This window comes from Protopterus annectens, chromosome 1.part2, assembly GCF_019279795.1.
Source record: "Protopterus annectens isolate FY-2018-M chromosome 1.part2, PAN1.0, whole genome shotgun sequence".
Classification (NCBI taxonomy): Eukaryota; Metazoa; Chordata; order Ceratodontiformes; family Protopteridae; genus Protopterus; species Protopterus annectens.
The window spans coordinates 668,776,374-668,798,227 of NC_056727.1; positions in this window are offsets into that span (position 1 = coordinate 668,776,374).

The window sequence follows — 21,854 nt, forward strand, 5'->3', positions numbered from 1 at the left end:
TGAGCCAGTGTCTTCTGATGATTCTGCTGATGAATCAGACATTACCGACCAGCCAGAGGCTCCCTTCTCCAATTTTGAAGATTCTGATGCTGAAGAATCCATTCCAGCTGCTTCCCCACCAGAAGAATTCTCCTTTGGGGAAACCTTGCATGCCATGCGAGAACAGTTCCAATGGCAGCAACAGGATTTTTCAGACTCCAGAAAAAGACTTAGGACCTTTCTGCACCTCCCACAGCACAGGAACTTAGATATACCAACTGTTATCTCTGTGGAGGATGATGCTTGCAATGATGTTTGCTCCTCCAGATTCTTTACCCCAGCCCCTGCCAAACCAGACAGATTTTACAGGGTGCCAGATACTCATCACCACCTTTACAAGGCCCCACTTGCAGACCCAGAAACTATATCCCAGGGTCCCAAGGCAGTAGCGACCACAGCTAAAACCCTATTCCTTCTGAAAGGGAAGCAAGGTCATTAGACAGATGGGGTAAAAAGGTCTACACTTCAGCTACTCTCTCAGCTAGAGCTTTAAACTGTCAGTTTCACATGATACAATACCAAGAGTTTATGCTTGATCAGTTAACTAAAAACTAACCACTGATGAATCTCTTGATAAGAAATATGTATTAGAGATGGTAAATAACATACAACAGGTTAGCAACCATTCCTTAAAATGTGGCTATGATGCACTGGAGGCTTCATTTAGATCAGCCATGACAGGCACAGTGATAAGAAGGCATGCATGGCTAAAGGAACAAGCTTTACCGGATCATGTTAAAGCTAAGTTGCTAGATGCTCCTATGGACAAGACAAGTTTGTTTGGTACACCTGCCCAGCAGGTTATGAAGAAAATGGAAGAAAAGGCAAAATCTGTTCAAACTGTTAAAGATTTCTTGCAGGTTCAACCCCCAAGGTTTAGCAGGAACTGGCCTGCCAAAAATTGGTCCTTTCCTGACTCCACAAAATTTCAAAGGGGCAGGAATAGACGTTCCAGAGGCAGAAACCAATCCAGAGGAGGTGCCTACAGAGGACGACAGTGGCAAGGTAACAACAGAGGCACAGACACAGCCACTGCCACTATATCAGCACAACCACAGTGACTTAATCCTAAATCCGCCTACCAGGGAACAAATAGCAGCTCCTCTAGGCGGAAAGTTAACCTTATTAGAACTGGCACTACATAACAAAAGACAAGTGGATTTTACAAACCATAGATCAAGGTTACCGGTTTCACTTCCACACTTTACCAGTCAAAAGAGGAATGCCAAATCTACCTCCAAATCAAAAAACAGAGGCTCTACGCCAGATAATGGAGTTAGCAAACATGAGAGCTGTGGAAAGAGTGCCAACAGCAGAACAAGGAAAGGGGTTCTATTCCAGACTATTCCTAGTTCCAAGAAAGGAAAAAAGTTGGAGACCAATTCTCGACCTGTCCACCTTAAATACATACATCATTGTCCCAAAATTCAAAATGCTGACCCTACAGCAACTTCTTCCCATGCTGGGCAAGGAGTCTTGGCTGGTAACTCTAGATCTCAAGGAGGCATACCTGCACGCCCCATTCGACCAATCTGCAGAAGATACCTCAGATTTCTTGCAGGATCAGAGCACTATCAATTCTCAGCATTGCCCTTTGGCTTATCTACTGCGCCCAGAGTATTCACAAAATGCCTGGCATCAGTAATCGCCCATTGCAGACTACAGGGAATTCAAATTTACCCATACCTGGACGACTGCCTGCTACAAGGGGACAACAAAAGCAAGCTGACAACAGATTTACAAAGGGTCATTTACTTGCTACAAGGACTGGGATACACAGTCAATTTACAAAAGTCAAGGCTGATACCATCCCAAACAAGGACATTCTTGGGCTGAATTGGACACAGTACAACAAATGGCATTCCTGACTACAGAAAAACAAAAAGAACTTCCTCTTTACTTCTTGGCACTAACAAAACTGAACAAGTTAACAGCAAGAAAAGTTCTGCAGGCCTTGGGCTTCATGGCATCATGCATAATCTTGGTCCCATTTGCCAGACTACATATGAGGGAAACTACAGTGGTACCTAAAGAATTTATGGTCCCAACACAGACACAGTCTAGAAACAGAAATCCCACTAATTTCATGCTTAAAACAGGAGTTCCTATGGTGGGCTCAGGCATGCCAGTCAAACCCAGGCCTACCCTTTCGCAGATGTCAACCAAGCCAGACCATCACAACAGACGCTTCAGTCCTAGGATGGGGGGCCCACATGCTGGACAAATGCGTGCAAGGATTGTGGACACAGGATCAACTTCACCTGCACATCAATCTAAAAGAAATGCTGGCAGTAAAACTGGCAATCCAAAAGTTCAAACCATTTCTCAGAGGGCCAGTTGATGATAAGGACAGACAACACCACAGTCATGTGGTACATCAACAAACAGGGAGGCACTCATTCATACTCCCTATGCAGAATGACCTTGGAGCTGTGGACCCTGGCACTCAGCTACAACATTCAGTTACAGGCAATATTTGTACCGGGAAAGACAATACTCTAGCAGACATATTAAGCAGAACCACTTCGGATGCCCACGAATGGAAGCTGCACCCGGACATCTTCAAGACCATCTCAAAGAAATGGGGAATGCCACAGATAGACCTATTCGCATCACCTCTCAATCACCAGCTCAAAAATTCTGCACAAGGACATTCCACCCACTAGCATGGAAAGTGGACTCACTCTCCTTCAACTGGAAAGGCCTAACAGCATATGCATTCCCACCTCTTCCTTTGATACACAAGGTACTACTAAAAATCAAGGAAGAACGCCCAAGGATAATCCTGATAGCTCCAAACTGGCCAAGACAACACTGGTACCCACTACTGAAGAGCATGTCTCGAACAATATGTGGCCAATACCCCTGATGCCTTTGATGTTAACTCAGAACAACTACAGCATCATACATCCAAACCTAAAACGCTGCAACTGACTGCATGGAACATCACATAGCAGCAGCTAATCCAGAACTTTCCCAAAGAGTTAAAGACATTATTCTTGAAGCACGCAGACCTTCAACAAGAAGGAACTATGCTGGAAAATGGAAAAGGTTTGTCATTTGGAGTACGGAAAGAGGAAAAGATGTGTCAAACATAGATATCGTAACATTCTGGAGTATCTGGCGAACTTCTTCATTCAGGCCTGTCCTACTCCTCCATCAAGATACATGCATCAGCTATTTCAGCAGAATACAGCTTTGATCCACCTGTTTTTCGCACCCTTTGCTCAGGCAGTTCCTCAGAGGAATCAAGAATGTAAAACCTCCAAGGAAACCACCATTACCAGCTTGGGATTTAAACTTTGTGCTAGAAAAGTTGACACTATCACCCTTTGAACCAGCAGCAACAGCAGACCTACAACACCTGTCATGGAAAACTGCTTTCCTACTGGCAATTACTTCAGCAAGGAGGGTTTCAGAACTACAGGCCTTAATGGCAGTGCAACCCTTCCTAATCTTCCACCAAGATAGAGTGTCCATGAGGACTAATCCTACATTTATGCCCAAGGTGGTATCCAGAGTGTCTTTAAACCAGGCAATCCACCTACCTACCTTCTTTCCCAACCCACAAAACAGAGGGAAAGAATACTGCATACCTTGGATGTACATAGACAGCTACGCTACTACTTGGACAGAACAAAAATAGCAGAAAGACTGACCAACTTTTTGTAGCCTATGCAACAGGAAGGGAAGGAAAAGCTATTTCCAAACAGACAATCTCCAAATGGATAGGAAATTGCATACGATACTGTTACTCCTTTCATGGAAAACCAATTCCACAGAACATAAGACCTCATTCTACAAGGGCAACAGCCACTACCACAGCCTTCTTACGAGGAGTGGCAACCAAAGACATTATTGAGGCGGCTACTTGGACCTCCGTGCATACATTTGCCAAGCATTATAATTTGCCTCTATATTCCAGATCCCGAGCAGGGTTTGCCACTGCTGTACTGCAAGGGATCCTAAACACACCATAATCTACTTCTATCCTCCTGCCCTAGTTGGCTATGGTATTCTACCCATTGTTATGACTGCAGATGCATCCATGAAGGACATAGTACAGTTTTGTACCTACCATAAATGTAGATGTCGAACTGGATAGCATCTGCAGTCAGGATTACCCTCCCTCCTTCCCTCTGTGGTACTCCTAGGGTGTTTACCCTCCTAATAGCTAGCTGTTGGGGGTCTTTATGGTGTATTTGTTTGTATATATGTACATATATGCTTATTGTTGTGTTTACCTCTATCTATTTGGAAACATTGGCATCTATCCAAATTTTAGCCTGCAAGAGGGCTACTGGCATCTGGGGCAAGAAACACTGAGGAAAATTGCGTCGGCTGATGCTTTTATACCCGAAGACCAACAGAGATGACGTCGGGTGGAGTGCGACATCAGCCGAAGCCGGACCCGGACTTTGGAATCCGGCCGACTGCAGGGCTGCCTGACGACAGGACAACCCACTTGTTATGACTGCAGATGCTATCCAGTTCGGACATCTACATTTATGGTAGGTACAAAACTGTACTTTATGCATTATACACGACTAGATACATATATATATATATATATATATATATATATATATATATATATATATTACAGTCAAGTTCGTTTTGCTCTGTATTTCACACTGGGCTTAGATATTCGTCCATATTATGTGACATAAAACTGGAAATCGGGTTTAGCAACTGGAGCGGTCTCTACAAAATGTTCAGCCTTTGGAATGTTCGAAACATTTTCACTCTGGCATGGGAACATCATCTGGTTTGCTCTTAGCTTGTGAGTCTACATCACAGAAACAATGTGATGATGAAAATGATTCTGGTACAGGAAGAAGATGTGTATGATTCCTCCTATATTCCACATCTTCAGAGTTTACTCGGTAAGTTCTTGGCTCAGCACAGATGCCTGCAATCTGACCCATTCAGTCGAAACCTTTCATCGTCTGGGTTCGGACTGTCCCTCCTTCCCTCAATGGATGAAGAAATCTGCTCGATCCAATAAACTGGAAGTAATGGGTAGCGTAGTTCTGGTTTATCTGGAAAGTAGTCTTTGAGCAGGTGAGCCAAGAATATTGTCACAGGATACGTTTCTGAGATTAAGCAAATTCAAGAAAACATCAGTGTTGTCGCACTTTGACTTTCCAAGTAATTGCTTTGCACTCTGGACTGCACGTTCAGTTATACCATTTGACTGAGGATATTCAGGACTGCTAGTGACATGTGCAAAGTCCCATTCTTTTGCAAATTCCTGAAACAGCTAACTAGCAAATTGAGTACCATTATCAGAAAGAACTTTGTGTGGACTACAATGGACTGAGAAATAGCATTTTAACTTGGTAATAACAGCAGTGGATGATAGGTAGTAGATCAATCTCAAACCAATTTGAATAAGAGTATACCAAAATCAAGTAGAGTTGACTGTTCACTCGAAGATATCAGTGGGTGCTGTTGACCAAGGTAGTTCAGGTACTGGACTTAGCTTAAGTGGTTCTCTTTGCAAATGCAGTCTAGTAGTTTTGCATACTGAACAAGAAGAAATTACTTTTTCAACGTCTTTCGGTAATGAAGGCCAAAGTACCAATTCTCTCGCTCTTCTGTTAGTGGATGGGGAACCTGACCACGATGCAAAATCTGGATATATTCTTGTTGTAAGGAAGTAGGAATAACAGTTTTAGGACCTTTGAAAATAATGCCATCTTCCAGCAACAATTCATCTCTGTAAGCAAAATAGGTTTGCATTTCAAGTGGTACACTAGATTGCTTTGGCTATCCAGCATCAATGTAGTGATTGAGTTTTTGCAAAATAGGATCAGTCTTTGTGTGATCTCTTAACTCAAGTCTAGTGGTTGAAAAATTACACACTGCCATCACATCAAAGTCAAGATTCTCTTTGTCAAGCTGTCCCATCATATTTCTGGGTGATCTGGATAAGATTTCAGCCAGATAGAGCAATTTGCCTTTCGTATAGACCATTTTGAAGTTGTACTTTTGCAATCTGAGCCTCATTCTTTGTAATCTCGCTGGAGCAGAATACACAGGCTTCTTTATAGTAGTAACTAGAGGATGTTCATAGTGTTTCACTGTTGCAGTCATTACCATTGGGTTATCCTGCTGGCAGGCTACCAGCAGTTAGCCTGAGTTCCAAAGTCTAGGTTCGGCGTCAGTTGCTGTCGCCTCTTCCCTGACGTTAGTGCGCCAGGGATATAAAAGATGCACCCAACGCCATTTTCTTCAGTCTTTCTTGCCGCACGGTGCCCAAAGCAAAAGCAGTTTGGAAATGCCGATCAGCCGACTCCTGAGATTTTCATATTCGAATTTCAGAACCGAAGTCTTCATTAAAGCTAAGTACCACTTTGGGGAAACTTTTTTTTTTCTTGCTCCAGACCGATGTCAGAAAAAGTTAACAATTGTATTTCTTGTGGGAAGCAAATACCTCATAAGGATTTTCATTCTTACTGTATTCCTTGCCTAGGCCCAGACCACGACGTTGCTAGTCGGTTTTGTGCTAGATTTAACCAACGCACTATTAAGCGTCGGTACGATTTTGCATTACATTATTTTGGCAGAAGATTCAATTATATAATGCTGTCGGAACAGCCGAAGACCGGAGTTTATAAAAAGCGCAAAGAAAAAGAAAAGGACAGGCATCCGAGGTTCAAAACCGACGACGAGGCTTCTGTTAGGCCTGTTGCCGGTCCTCAGTGAGGCGCTTTCGCAGCCCCTGATGCCCGCTACCTCAGAGCCACAGGCTGCTTCCGACTCTCACGTGGAGCCGACTAGGCCGCTGGAAACGCAAGGTATTGGACACTGAAACTATTCCCTCAGATGGGTCTGGAGCCGCTGAGCAGGCATCTGCTTCTGTGGGTGTTTTCAGACCTACACAGTTGTATGTAAACCCATCTTCAGTAACAAAGGCAAAGACAAAGAAACAAGTACAGCATTCTCCTGGACAGGCCTCCATGTCTAAAAAACAGATGCTTAAAATGGCCGAAGACCTAATTACTTTGATCAGGGGTTCCCATCCCCCTCCTGATAAGAGGCCTAGGCAAGAGATAGAACATTAATCTTCTGATCAGGTTTCCACTTCTGATCAGGTTTCCATTTCCTCTGATTCCGCTTCTGAACAGGAATATTCCCTTCCTCCCTATGAGGATTCTGATGCTGAAGAATCTATCCCTTCGGCCTCTCCTCCTGAGGATTATTCTTTTGGGGAGACCCTGCATACCATGTGGGAGCATTTCCACTAGGAGAGCCAGGATTACTCAGAATCCAAAAAAAGGTTCAGAGACTTCCTTTTATTACCTCAGCACAGGCCCCTTTCTATTCCCCCTGTTTTAGAAATTGTAGATGATGTATTTTCAGAGTCCAGTCTGTCTCCTGACTCTCTACCACCAGCTCCTGTTAAGCCAGACAGATACTACACGGTGCCTGATTCACATAAATTTCTTTACAAAAACCCTACTGCTGACCCAGAAACTATTTCTCAGGGTCCCAATGGGGTCAAGGCTTCCACTGCAAAAAACCCTATCCCCTCTGATAGGAATTCTAGGGCCCTGGACAGATGCGAAAAAAAGATTTATGCGTCTGCTACCTTGGCTGTAAGAGCTTTAAATTGTCAGTTTCGTATGCTCAAGTATCAGCAGTATCGGTAATTGCCTACTGCAGACTTCAAGGGATACAAATATACCCTTACTTGGACGACTGCCTGATCCAAGCGGACAGCAAAAACATACTTCTGGAACATCTGGCTTATGTAACAGAGTTATTGAATTCTCTGGGATACACAGTCAACAAAGAGAAATCCAGGCTAACACCATCTCGGAAAATAATTTTCCTGGGTGCCAACTTAGACACAAACACCCAGATGGCCTATCTTACGCCAGAAAAACAGGGGCAACTAACTCAGTACTACAAGATACTAGCAAATTGTACCAGGCTAACTGCAAGGAAAATCCTGCAGGCTCTGGGATTCATGGCATCTTGCATTCTTCTAATCCCATGTGCAAAGTTGCATATGAGGAAACTTCAATGGTACCTAAAAAATCTATGGTCTCAACACAGCCACAGTTTGGAAACAATAATACCACTAATTCCATGTTTGCAAAAGGAATTTCTATGGTGGGCTCAAGCATGCCAAACAAACGCAGGCCTACCATTCTGCAAACCTCAAGCAAATCAAGTCATCACAACAGACGCCTCAGACTATGCCTGGGGGGCACACATGACAGGCAGGTGCATTCAGGGCAAATGGTCCCAAAAGGAAAAGCACATTCACATCAATCAAAAGGAAATGCTAGCAGTGATAAATGCAATTACAGCTTTCAAGTACTTCCTGCAACCAGGGCAATTATTAATAAGAACAGACAACACCACAGTAATGTGGTACATAAACAAACAAGGAGGAACACATTCATACCCCCTGTGCAGGCTGGCCATGTCACTTTGGAACAGGGCTCTGGAATGGCAAATCGAGCTACAAGCGCAGTACGTGCCAGGTATGGAAAACACGCTGGCAGACAATCTAAGCAGAAATATGACAGACCCTCATGAATGGAAGTTGCATCCTCAAGTAATTAATTCAAGCCTGGGGGAGTCCAGACATAGATCTCTTTGCCTCCCACAAAAATCATCAATTGACAAAATTCTGCTCAAGGACATTTCATCCAAAGGCCTGGAGAGTGGACGCCCTTTCTTTCAGTTGGGCAGCACTGACAGTTTACGCCTTCCCACCTCTTCCTCTACTGCCCAAGGTGCCTTTGAAAGCAAGAGCAGACAGACCAAAGATGATATTGATTGCTCCAGACTGGCCAAGACAACACTGGTACCCACTCCTGAGGAGTCCCAACACATTCTCCTCCCTGGATCCTACCTCTAATGCCTCTTCTTCTGACTCAGCACAGCTACAAAACTCTTCACAGTCAGCTGAAAACACTCAATCTGGCTGCATGGAAAATTCCTTAACACCACAACATACCCTACTCTCCAAGGAGGTACAGCATGTCATTTTGGAAGCCAGAAGGCCATCTACTAGAAAAGCATACTCCGCAAAATGGAAACTGTTTTGCACTTGGAATGAGAAAAAGGACCAGGATCCTAGAAAACTGAATTTGCCTCAGATATTACAGTATCTAACTGAGCTGCTGAACAGTGGACTTTCATTCTCCATCAAAATCCATGCCTCAGCCATTTCTGCAGAATACAACACGGATCCACCCTTATTCTCTCACCCTCTCTTAAGACAGTTCCTCAGAGGGGCTAAGAATATAAGACCTCCAAGGAAACAACCAATCCCAGCCTGGGATCTTAATTACATTCTAGAAAAATTAACATTGCCTCCTTTTGAACCAGCTGCCTCAACAGATTTGCAATATTTGTCCTGGAAAACAGCTTTCCTTCTGGCTATTACCTCAGCTCGTAGGGTCTCAGAATTACAAGCCCTCATGACTGTGCAGCCCTTTCTCTTCTTCCATCAGGACAGGGTTTCCCTACGAACCAACCCGTCATTTATGCCTAAGGTAGTATCCAGGGTATCCTTAAATCAGGTCATACATTTACCTACCTTTTACCCCAATCCTCAAAACAAAGGGGAAAGGCTGCTACATTCCTTAGATATCCATAGACAGCTGCGTTACTATTTGGACAGAACAAAGCCGTTCAGGAAATCAGAACAACTCTGTGTCCTATGCTGTAGGAGCCCAAGGGAAGCCAATTTCCAAACAGACAATTTCAAAATGGATAGGCCACTGCATACGTTTTTGTTACTCCTTTCATGGTAAATCTGTGCCTGCAGGCATCAGACCCCACTCCACAAGGGCCACAGCTACCTCTGCAGCCTTCCTCCGAGGAGTTCCTACCAAAGATATTTTGGAGGCAGCCACCTGGAGTTCAGTGCATACCTTCACTAAACACTACCACCTACCTTTATACTCCAAAACAAGAGCAGGCTTTGCCACTGCTGTGTTGCAGGGCATTCTGGCTCCTCCTAATTCCACCTAGTGCCTACCACCCTGTGCGTAGCTTTGGGATTCTACCCATCTGTAATGACTGCAGCTGTATGCACAATGAGCATAGTACAGATGTCCTTCAAGGATGCATCTGCAGTCCTAACATATGGGTTGTCCTGCCTCAGGCAGCCCTTCGGTCGGCCGGATTCCAAAGTCTGGGTCTGGCCTCGGCTGATGTCGCACTTCACCCGACGTCATAGCTGCTAGGGTATAAAGGCATCAGCCGACGCCATTTTCCTCAGTCTATCTTGCCGCGCGGTGCCCGAAGCAGAAGCTGTTCGCAAGTGCCGGTCAGTCAGATCCAAAGATTCCTACTACCGAAGACTTCTAAAAAAGCTAAGTACCCCGTTGGGGACTCTTTCTTGCCTCAGCCGATGTCAGACAAAGTAAATAATTGTTTAAATTGTGGGAAACAAATACCTCATAAGGATTTCCACTCTTACTGCCTTCCTTGCTTAGGCCCAGACCACGACATATCAGCTTGTCTAGCCTGTGCTTCCTTCAACCGACAGACGCTTAGACGTCGGTCGGAGTTTGCCGAAGAGTTTTTTGGTCCCGCTTTTGCATATAAAATGCCGTCGGAGACTCCGACTACACAATTAGCTAAAAAACGCAAGGAAAAGGACCGACACTCGCGGTTTTGGCTGAAACCACGGCTAGGCCAACCGCGTGTCTCTGTTTCGGCTGAAACCGAGTCCTCGGTTCTCCCTTCGGCCGAAAGCAGGCCACCGATAACCGAGGCCACACAGGCCATGGCTGAATCGGCTACGGAAATCACTGTTACAGAAGCAGGCACCCAGGATTTGTCAGATACTATTCCCTTAGACATCTCTACTCCTGCACGTGGGGCTGCTAGACCCCCTGCCTCTGTCTATCAAGGCCTTTACCAGGGCTAAAGCAGCCAAAATTTCTAAGACTTTGCCTACAAAAGCTCCCTCTCACAGGCCTACCTCTAGTTCCCAGATACTCAGCCTGGCTGAGGATCTTATTTCTTTGATCAGGGGATCCCAACCTCACCCAGACAGGGCCTCTCAACCTCCTCCAGATAAGAGGCCTAGGACTGAACCCCCTGAACCTCTCTCTACAGACTATTCCTTGGATGGCTCAGATATTTCTGACCATCAGGAAGGCCCATATTCTCCTTATGAGGATTCTGATGCAGAAGACTCCATTCCTTCTGCTTCCCCTCCTGAAGAATTTTCTTTTGGGGAAACCCTACACTCGTGAGAGAACATTTCCAATGGCAGGGCCAGGATTTTTCAGATTCAAGGAAAAGGCTAAGGACCTTTTTACATTTACCACAACATAGGCCTTTAGCCATACCCCCTGTACTATCAGTTGTTGATGATGCATATAATGATGCCAGTACTGCCCCTGATTCTCTTCCTCCGGCCCCTGCCAAACCTGACAGATATTACAGGGTCCCGGACACTCACTACCACTTGTTTAAGGCTCATGTTGCAGACCCAGAAACCATTTCTCAGGGCCCTAAAGGTGTTGCAGCTGCCTCTGCCAAAAACCCTCTTCCTCTGATAGGGAATCTAGAGCATTAGAGAGATGGGGTAAAAAGGTTTATACATCTGCTACTCTTTCGGCCAGGGCTTTAAACTGTCAATTTCACATGATTCAGTACCAGGAATTTCTGTTAGACCAGCTAAATAAAAAACTGTCCTCTCCTGAACCTATAGACCATAAGTCCCTTCAGGATTTGGTACATAACTCTCAGCAGGTCAGTAATCATTTTTTAAAATGTGGCTATGATGCACTGGAGGCTTCTTTTAGATCAGCTATGACTGAAGCAGTAATTCGAAGGCATGCCTGGTTGAAAGAGCAATCATTACCAGACCATGTTAAGTCAAAACTCCTAGATGCTCCTATGGAGAAACAAAGTTTGTTTGGCTCCCCTGCACAGGAGGTTCTAAAGAAAGCGGAAGAAAAAGCACAATCTGTCCAAACAGTCAAGGATTTTTTGCAGGTCCAACCACTGAGGTTTAGCAGAAATTGGCCTTGGAAGAATTGGTCCTTTCCAGACACCTCCAGAGCACAGAGAGGCAGAAATAGATGCCCAAGAGGCAGAGGTCAATCTAGGGGTGCCTACAGGGGTCGTCAGTGGCAATCTGCCAACCAGAGAAGTGCTGCCACAGCTACGACTACAACCACTTCCACAGGACAGACACAATGACTTGGCTCTGATTCCGCCTACCAGGGAACAACTGGAAGCACCCTTGGGCGGAAAGCTAGCCTTATTTTCAGACAACTGGCATTGCATTACAGGAGACAAATGGACTTTACAAACAATAGACAAAGGCTACAGGTTTCACTTCCACACTCTACCAAAAAAGAGAGGAATGCCAAACCTTCCACCAAGCCAAAAAACAGAGGCTCTAAAACAAATCATCAATTTACTAAGGATGAGAGCAATAGAAAAGGTACCATCTATGGAACAAGGCCAAGGATTTTACTCCAGACTATTCCTTGTAACAAGAAAAGAAAATCAATGGAGGCCTATTCTCGACTTGTCCGCACTGAACACATACCTCATTGTTCCAAAATTCAAAATGCTGACCCTCCAGCAACTTCTTCCCATGTTGGGCAAGGAGTCTTGGCTGGTGACTCTAGATCTCAAGGAGGCATACCTCCACGTCCTTATACGACCAGATTGCAGAAGACACCTCAGATTTCTTGCAGGATCAGAGCATTATCAATTCTCAGCATTGCCCTTTGGCTTATCTACTGCGCCCAGAGTATTCACGAAATGCCTGGTATCAGTAATTGCTCATTGCAGGCTTCAGGGAATTCAAATTTACCCGTACCTGGACGACTGCCTAATACAAGAGGACAACAAGACAAAATTAACAAAGGATTTGGCCAATGTCATACAACTGCTGCAAGCCTTGGGATACACAGTCAACATTCAAAAGTCAAGGCTAGTACCATCCCAAAGGATAACATTTTTGGGTGCAGAACTGGATACAACAACTCAGATGGCTTTTCTCACAGAGGAAAAACAAAAGCAACTACCAGTCTATTTCATGGCATTAACAACATAAACTCAGCTTACTGCAAGGAAAGTCCTGCAAGCCCTGGGTTACATGGCATCCTGCATAATATTGATCCCACATGCCAGGCTGCATATGAGGAAGTTGCAATGGTACCTAAGGAATGTATGGTCTCAACACAAGCACAGTGTAGAAGCCCAGATTCCAATTATTCCATGCCTGAAAAAAGAATTCCTGTGGTGGGCTCAGGCCTGTCAGATAAACAGAGGATTGCCTTTCCACACACCACACCCAAGCCAGACCATCACCACGGACGCCTCAGACCTAGGCTGGGGGGTGCACATGGAAGACAGGTGTATACAAGGCCTATGGTCCAAAACCCAGCTGAATCTACACATAAATCTAAAGGAGATGCTGGCAGTGAAACATGCAATCCAGGCATTCAGGCCATTCCTCCAACAAGGTCACCTGCAGATAAGGACGGACAATACCACAGTGATGTGGTACATCAACAAACAGGGAGGTACACACTCATACCCTCTATGCCGGATGGCAATGGACCTGTGGAATTTGGCCCTGAATCTCAACATTTAACTGCAGGCCAGATTTGTACCAGGAAAAGAAAATTCGCTAGCAGACACCTTAAGCAGAACAACCACGGATGCTCACGAATGGATGCTGCATCCAGATATCTTCAAAACCATAACAAAGAAATGGGGAATGCCAGAGATAGACCTGTTCGCCTCCCCACACAATCACCAATTGAAGAAATTCTGCTCAAGAGTATACCACCCACTTGCCTGGAGGGTGGACTCCCTCTCCTTCAGCTGGAAAAACCTGACAGCATATGCATTTCCACCTCTTCCTTTGATGTACAAAGTTCTACTGAAGATCAGAGAGGAGCAGCCAAAGGTAATCCTGATAGCTCCAGTCTGGCCAAGACAACATTGGTACCCGCTACTGAGAAGCAAGTCTCGGGCGCGCTTATGGCCTCTACCTCTATGCCCATTACTTCTAACACAGAACAACTACAAGACCCTGCATCCAAACTTGAAAACACTGCAGCTAACTGCTTGGAATATTGCATGAAACAAAATCAACCAGATTTGTCTCAGAGGGTTAAGGACATTATCCTGGAGGCTCGCAGACCCTCCACAAGGAAAACATATTCAGCCAAATGGAAAAGATTCCTCATTTGGAGTGCATCAAAGGGAGAAAATGTCTCATTGGTAAACATAGCACACATCCTGGAATACTTAGCAGAACTGTTCCACAATGGCCTGTCCTACTCCTCCATTAAGATTCATGCATCAGCAATTTCAACAGAGTACAACATGGATCCTCCTGTCTTCTCTCATCCTCTACTCAGGCAGTTCTTGAGAGGAATCAAAAACGTAAAGCCTCCAAGGAAACCACCTCTACCCGCATGGGATCTCAACTTTGTGCTGGAAAAATTAACACTTCCCCCTTTTGAACCAGCAGCAACAGCAGACTTGCAGTACTTATCTTGGAAAACTGCATTCCTGCTAGTAATCACTTCAAGAAGGGTATCTGAGTTACAGGCATTAATGGCAGTCCAGCCTTTCCTTATCTTCCATCAGGATAGAGTGTCTCTGAGAACTAATCCTACTTTTATGCCAAAGGTGGTCTCCAGGGTATCATTGAACCAGGCTATTCATTTACCTACATTCTTCCCCAACCCACAGAACAGGGGGGAAAGACTACTACACACCTTGGATGTGCACAGTCAATTGCGCTACTATCTGGACAGAACTAAGCTCAGCAGAAAAACTGACCAGCTTCTGGTAGCATATGCAACAGGAGTGCAAGGAAAAGCAATTTCAAAACAGACAATCTCAAAATGGATAGGAAATTGCATTAGATTCTGCTACTCTTTTCATGGAAAGACTACTCCTGAAAATATCAGGCCTCACTCCACAAGAGCTACAGCCACAACTACAGCTTTCCTATGAGGAGTGGCTACCAAAGACATTTTAGAAGCTGCTACTTGGAGCTCCGTGCATACATTTGCCAAGCATTATAATCTTCCTTTATACTCCAGATCCCGAGCAGGTTTTGCAACTGCTGTTTTGCAAGGGATCTTGACTACACCATCATTATCTTAGTGCCTCCTCCCCCAGTTTGGCTATGGTATTCTACCCATATGTTAGGACTGCAGATGCATCCTTGAAGGACATAGTACAGTTTTGTACCTACCATAAATGTAGATGTCCGATAGGTATGCATCTGCAGTCAGGATTACCCACCCTCCTTCCCCTCTGTTGTATTCCTAGGGTACTTACCCCTCTTTTAGCTAGCTGGGGGAATCTATTATGGTGTATTTGTTTGTATATATATATATGTATATATTTTTTGCTCTCTACTGTTTGGAATTATCTGCATTTATCCAAATTTAGCCTTCCTTGAGGGCACCTGGCATCTGGGGCAAGAAACACTGAGGAAAATGGCATCGGCTGATGCCTTTATACCCTAGCAGCTATGACGTCGGGTGAAGTGCGACATCAGCCGAGGCCAGACCCAGACTTTGGAATCCGGCCGACCGAAGGGCTGCCTGAGGCAGGACAACCCATATGTTAGGACTGCAGATGCATACCTATCGGACATCTACATTTATGGTAGGTACAAAACTGTACTTTTTGTACCTACCATAAATGTAGATGTTAGAGTGCTAATACAGCTGCAGTCCAGGTTTCCCTCCCTCCTTCCCCTCTTGGTACATACCTAGTGGCTAACTACTCCTCATAAAACCTGTTTGGGTTATCCTTCTATGGTGTATTTGCTTGCAACTACTGAATCTTGATTATATTACATTGCATGACTATACACAGGCATATACATTATGTATTGCTTTCCTTTTGGGGGCACCTGACATCTGGGGCAAGAAGGACTGAAGAAAATGGCGTCGGCTGTGTCTTATATACCCCTGTCGCACTGACGTCAGGGAAGAAGGCGACAACAACCGACGCCGGACCTAGACTTTGGAATTCGGCCGACTGAGGACCCGCCTGATGGCAGGAGAACCCATCTGTAATGACTGCAGCTGTATTGGCACTCTAACATCTACATTTATGGTAGGTACAAAACTGTACTTTTCCCTCCCCTCTAGGGGTATTCTTTTATGGTGTGTTAGCTTGCAACTACTGCTTTTTGATTATATTGCATTGCATTGCATTATTACCTAATCTTATGTATTGCCTTCCTTCTGGGGGCACCTGACATCTGGGGCAAGAAAAACTGAAGAAAATGGCGTTGGATGGTTCCTTTATACCCCTGTCGCACTGACGTCAGGGAAGAAGCGACGACAACCGACGCCGGACCTAGACTTTGGAATTCGGCCGACCGAGGACCCGCCTGACGGCAGGAGAACCCATCTGTTAGGACTGCAGCTGTATTGGCACTCGAACATCTACATTTATGGTAGGTACAAAACTGTACTTTTTGATTCTCTGGAGGACTCTTGCAGGGCCGCATTTATGGGTTCTGTCATTAGGAGGCATGCTTGGTTAAAGGAACAGAATCTACCTGATCATGTTAAAGCAAAATTACTAGATGCTCCATTACAGCATGATACTTTATTTGGTGTTAAAGCAGAGGAGGTGTTGAAGAAAATGGAGGACAAAGCAAAATCTATGCAAACAGTAAAGGATTTCTTACAGGTACAACCACCCAGATTTAGCAGGAACTGGCCTACAAATAATTGGTCCTTTCCAGTGTCAGACAGACAACAAAGAGGCAGATACAGATGCCCTAGAGGCATATCCCAGCCCCAGGGCTCATACAGGCCTAAACAGTGGGGTGCTTCTACCTCCAAAAGCGGAGAAGAAACATCACAGCCATACAGGAAACAGTCCCAATGACTTTCCTTTGCCAGCTCCAAGCACTTAGCTTTTGGCAGCCCCCTTAGAGGGAAAACTAGCACTTTTTTTCTCAAAACTGGCACATGATCACCCAGGACAAATGGGTCTTGAATATAGTGTCCCAGTGCTACAGGTTCCACTTTCACACCCTGCCAAGGGCAAAAGGTATGCCAAACCTGCCACACAATCATTGGGCAGAGGCACAAAAACCAGTTTCATCCCTCATGGACATGAGGGCCATTCAGCGAGTACCACAGCAAGAGCAGGGACAAGGATTTTACTCATGACTTTTCGTGGTACCCAGAAAGGACAAAGCCTGGAGACCAATACTGGACCTGTCTATTCTAAATATATTTCTGGATGTTCCAAAATTCAAAATGTTGACTTTGTAGCAGCTTCTGCCCATGCTGGGCAAGAAGGCGTGGCTTGTAACTTTGGACCTAAAAGAGGCATACCTGCGTGTACCAGTTAGACAATCTTGCAGAAGATAGTTCAGATTCATAGCTGGCTCAATGCACTACCAATTCTCTGCACTGCCCTTTGGCTTATCTACTGCACCCAGGGTATTCACGAAATGCCTGGCACCAGTAATTGCATATTGCAGACAAAGAGGAATTCAAATATATCCTTACTTGGACGATTGCCTTATTCGAGCAGAGAACAAGGACATTCTACTAGAGCACCTGGCATTTGTAAAAAGATTGTTTTGCCTAAGGTACACAGTAAACAAAAAGAAATCAAAATTAGTACCCTCAAGAGATAATATTCCTGGGTGCAAGCTTAAATACAACTGCCCAGATGGCTTATCTCATGCCAGACAAACAAAGGCAACTGATGTCTTACTTCACAATGTTGGCAACAAAGACCCAGTTATCTGCAAGAAAAATTCTGCAGGCTTTGGGCTTCATGGCATCCTGCATTCTGCTAATTCCATATGCCAGACTGCATATGAGGAAACTACAATGGTATCTAAAAAGTGTTTGGACTCAACATTGCCACAGCCTGGAAACATTGATTACCCTCATTCCTTGCCTTCAACAGAAGTTTCGATGGTGGGCACAGGCCTGTCAGGTCAACAAGGGACAGCCATTCAACCTACCCACAGCCAGGCAGTCAATAACAACAGATGCTTCAGATTATGCCTGGGGGGCCCACATGGCAGGAAAATGTATTCAAGGCACATGGCACTCAAGCCAAATGCATCTTCATATCAATCAAAAAGAGATGCTAGCTGTTCAGAATGCCCTGACAGCTTTCAAGGACCTTCATCCAGGACAACTACTAATAAGGACGGATAATACTACAGTCATGTGGTACATAAACCAGCAGGGAGGTACACATTCCTACCCCCTCTGCAGACAAGCCATAACTTTGTGGGACACAGCATTGACTTAGCAAGTACATCTGCAAGCACAATTCCTGCCAGGAAAGAAAAATACTCTGGCAGACGAACTAAGCAGAAACATTACGGATCCCCACGAGTGGAAACTGGATCCACAAGTCTTCAGCATGATAACAAAGAAATGGGCATGTCCAGACATAGGTCTTTATGCCTCCCCTCACAACTGCCAACTACAGTGATTCTGCACAAGGACCTATCACAAACAAGCATGGAAAGTGGATGCTGTATCATTCAGCTGGAAAACCCTAACAGTATATGCCTTTCCTCCTCTGCCTCTCCTTCCCAAGGTACTCCTAAAGGTCAGACAAGAGAAGCCAAAAATAATTCTGATTGCCCCAGACTGGCCCCGCCAGCACTGGTACCCAATCCTAGAGAGCTTGTTTCAAGGCCCAGCCTGGACATTGCCTCTAATTCCTCACTTACTGACCCAACGAAACAATCAGATCCTGCACAGCCAACTCAGGACCCTAAATCTGGCAGCATGGCAAATAATGTAGCCATTCAGAACACACCTCTCTCTAAAGCAGTGATGGATGTTATTTTGGAGGCCAAGTACCAGAAAATCTTATGCAGAAAAATGGAAGAGATTCTGTGCTTGGAACCAGGCATAAGGAATTGACACGCTTGTACCAAATATTCCTCAGATTTTACAATACCCGAGATGCTGGACAAAGGCCTATCCTTCTCATCAATTAAAATCCATGCCTGTGCCATTTCAGCTCATTACAATATGGAACCACCTATTTTTTCTCATCCATTACTAAGGCAGTACCTCAGAGGGGCCAAAAACATAAGTCCTCTAAGGAGAGCACCAATACCTGCATGGGACCTCAATTATGTTTTGGTGAAACTCACACTGCCACCTTTTGAGCCCGCCAATACAGCTGAAATAAAGTTCTTATCTTGGAAAACAGCTCTGCTCCAAGCAATAACCTCTGCAAGATGAATCTCGGAGTTACAGGCTCTCATGGCTGTGGAACCTTTTATCATTTTCTTTTCAGACAGGGTTTCTCTGAGGGCAAACCCGACATTTATTTAAGGTAGTGTCCAGTGTGTCCCTTAACCAAACCATTAATTTGCCTACTTTTTATCCAAACCCACAGAATAAGGGTGAGAGACTCCTGCATTCTTTGGACATACACAGACAGCTACACTTCTACTTGGACAGAACTAAAGCTTTCAGAAAGACTGAGCAACTTTTAGTGGCATATGCTGCAGGATCACAAGGAAAGCCCATCTCAAAGCAGACTATTTCTAAATGGATAGGCCACTGCATTCAGTTCTGTTATTCACAACATGGCAAATCAATCCCTAAGGGCATTAGGCCACATTCTACCAGAGCAGCAGCCACTTCAGCAGCCTTCCTTAGAGGGGTACCAACCAAAGACATTTTAGAGGCTACATCTTGAGTTCAGTGCACAATTTCACCAAGCACTACCATTTACCTCTACTCTAAATCCAGAGCAGGCTTTGCCACTGCAGTTTTGCAGGGCCTTATAGCCTCTCCTAATCCTATTTAGACCCAGCCACCCTACCTCAGCTTTGAGATTCAACCCAAGTGTAATGACTGCAACAGTGAAACACGATGAACATAGTACAGTTGTGTACCTACCATAAATGTAGATGTTCAAGTGTATTCACTGTTGCTGTCCAGGTTATCCACCCACCATCCCCCTTTTCTTTGCTTGGACTTATCTGTACTTCTCTATCCTATACAACCTATGTGGTGTATTTGCTTGTAGATGAAGGAAATGTTTGTTATTGCATACTTATTGGCATAAATTTTTAGCCTACCAATTTGGGGGCACCTGACATCTGGGGCAAGAAAAGCTGAAGAAAATGACGTTGGCTGCATCTTTTATACCCCAGGCGCACTGATGTCAGGGAAGAGGTGACAGCAACCGACACCGGACCAAGACTTTGGAATTCGGGCTGACTGCGGGTAGCCTGCCAGCAGGATAACCCAAGTGTAATGACTGCAACAGTGAATACACTCGAACATCTACATTTATGGTAGGTACACAAATGTATTTTTCACACCCTGCCAAGACCACACGGTATGCCAGACCTGCCATGCAATCAATGGACAGAGGCACAAAAACAAGTTTCTTCTCTCACGGATATAAGAGCCATTCAGCAAGTACCACAGCAAGAGCAGGGACAAAGATTTTACTCAAGGCTATTCTAGGTACCCAGAAAGGACAAAGCCTGGAGACCAATACTGGACCTGTCCATCCTAAACACATTCCTGGATATTCCAAAATTCAAAATGTTAACTCTGCAGCAGCTTCTGCCCATGCTGGACAAGAACGCTTGGCTTGTGACTTTAGACCTAAAAGAGGCATACCTGCATGTTCCAATCAGACAATCATGCAGAAGATACCTCAGATTTATAGCTGACTCAAAGCACTACCAATTCTTTGCACTGCCCTTTGGCTTATCTACTGCACCCAGGGTCTTCACAACATGCCTGGCACCAGTAATTGCATTTTGCAGTTACTGGTGCAATTACTGGTGCCAGTAATTGCATTTTGCAGACAAAGAGGAATACAAATCTATCCTTACTTGGACGACTGCCTTATTCAAGCAGAGAACAAGGACATTCTACTACAGCATCTGGCGTTTATAAAAAGATTACTAACAGGTCTAGGGTACACAGTAAACGAAAAGAAATCAAAACTTGTACCCTCTCAAGAGGTAATATTCCTGGGTGCAAGCTTAAATACAACTGCCCAGATGGCTTATCTCACGCCAGACAGGCATAGACAACTGACTACTTATTTCACAATGTTGGCAACAAAGACCCAGTTATCTGCAAGAAAAATTCTGCAGGCGTTCGGCTTCATGGCATCCTGCATACTACTAATTCCATATGCAAGACTGCATATGAGGAAACTTCAATGGTATCTAAAAAGTGTTTGGACTCAACATTGCCACAGCCTGGAAATGATAATTAACCTCATTCCCTGCCTGCAACAGGAGTTTCAATGGTGGGCAAAAGCCTGTCACCTCAACACGGGACAGCCATTTACCTTACCCACAGCCAGGCAAACATTGACAACAGATTCATCAGATTATGCCTGGGGCGCACATATGGCAGGAAGATGTATTCAGGGCACATGGTCCACAAGTCAAATGCATCTACATATCAATCAAAAAGAGATGCTAGCTGTTGAGAATGCCCTGACAGCCTTAAGGACATAATTCATCCGGGACAACTACTGATAAAGACTGACAATACTACAGTCATGTGGTACATAAACAAGCAGGGGGGGGAAACATTCTTACCCCCTCTGCAGACTAGCCATGAACTTGTGGGAAAAAGCGCTGACCTACCAAGTACATCTGCAAGCACAATTCCTGCCAGGAAAGATAAATACTCTGGCAGACTAACTAAGCAGAAACCTAATGGATCCCCAGGAGTGGAAATTGGACCCACAAGTATTCAGCATGATAACAAGGAAATGGGGATGTCCGGACATAGACCTATTTACCTCTCCTCACAACTACCAATTAGAGATTCTGC